The sequence below is a fragment of the Musa acuminata genome, chromosome BXJ1-8, assembly GCF_036884655.1.
Source record: "Musa acuminata AAA Group cultivar baxijiao chromosome BXJ1-8, Cavendish_Baxijiao_AAA, whole genome shotgun sequence".
NCBI lineage: Eukaryota > Viridiplantae > Streptophyta > Magnoliopsida > Zingiberales > Musaceae > Musa > Musa acuminata.
Window position 1 is genome coordinate 51,258,621 of NC_088334.1, and position 1,703 is coordinate 51,260,323.

Below are 1,703 nucleotides of genomic sequence, written 5' to 3' on the forward strand. Positions count from 1 at the left end.
GAAGTAGAGGTCTGAGAAGTTTACCTTCAATCATTAGCAAGCCATCAACGATGAAGTAGATAAGTGGTTGGTGCTATATTTATTTTTGAGGTGCAATACCCCAAGTGGCTTACCAAGGTTCTACTTATTAAAAAATCTACTGAAAATCGATAGATGTGTATTGATTATATTGATTTCCATAAGGCATATCTAAAGGATAGTTATCTTCTCCCTTGGATTGACCAATTGGTTAATGCAATCATGAGTCATGAGCTATTAACATTCATGAATACCTTTTCATGATACAACCATGTCAAGATGGCCTTGAAAGATCGAGAGTACATCTCATTAATTACTAGTCAATAAATATATTGCGATCGAGTTGAAGAACACTGAAGCAATCTACTAAAAGATAGTGAATAAAATATTCAAGCATCAAATGAGAAAAAAATGTAGAGGCCTACGTGGATGACATGATCATGAAAAACAAGACAACTGATGCACTGCCTCTTTGGCGATGGGCATCTCAATGGCATCGACATGTCCCTATAAGGGTGAGTGTTCAAAGATGTTTGATATGCCCTCCTAAGTGATAAACATCTCAACATTACCCAAGGCACCCCTATTGGGGTGAGTACCCAAAAAAGCTTGATGCACCCTCCTCGAGGGTAAACATCTCAACGACACTAACATGTCCTTACGGGAGTGAGTGTTTAAAATGCTCGATGTGCCTTTCTTGGGGGTGAGCATCTCAACATTACCCAATGCACCCCTATAGGGTGAGCGTCTAAAAATGTCTAATGCTCTTTCCTCGAGAATGAGCATCTCAATGACACCCAATGTGGCCCTACGGAGGTAAGCATCCAAAATATGCCTGATGCATTGAGCATCTTAATAACAAGACACATCTCGAGAGATCATCATTTTACTAAACTCCCACAATACATAAGTTGGCCAAGCTTGACCCGACCTCCTCAAAGAACCCAAGGTGTATAGGTGGACCAAGCCCGACCTCCTTAAAGAACCCAAGGTGTATAGGTGGACCAAGCCTGACCTCCTCAAAGAACCCAAGGTGTGTAGGTGGACCAAGCTCGACCTAACTTCCTTCGAAAGCCTAAGGTTGGCTAAGCTTGACCCGACCTCCTTAGAGAGCTTAAGATACATAAGTTGGCCAAGCCTATCCGACCTTCTCAAAGAGCCTGACGTACGTAGGTCGGCCAAGTATGACTTAACCTCCTCAGAGAACTCAAGGATAGTGAGGTTCGTTGAACTCCATATTCAATGATCGAGTTGCCCCCACTACTGAGGGCTCAATGGGCCTCAAGCATTCTTGGGGGTCGATGCCACATTGAGTCAAGGAATCTTGTTAAACATCGATGGTACTATGGACTACGTCGGAGCTGGAGGCACCATCGACTGGACTAACTAAGTTAAGTTCGAGGTGATGGTTAGTATTATCCCTATCAATGTCCGCACTTATTGAATGAGGTTCAAAAAGACCTTAGTTAAGATGAGCATATAGGTCGGGGTCATTTCTAAGGGAGAGAGGCTTGGGTCATTGAACATATGTTGTCCCCTGAGGTGGATGTGCCAAGGTCCCATATGAGTGAATATACTATGGGTTGGAGGTGGAGCCTCCTGGCTTGAATGCTTATTTAGTAGGTCGACGAACTGACGTTTCTGTGACATAAGCCCTTCTTCTAGTGTCAAAATGTTATGGGAAG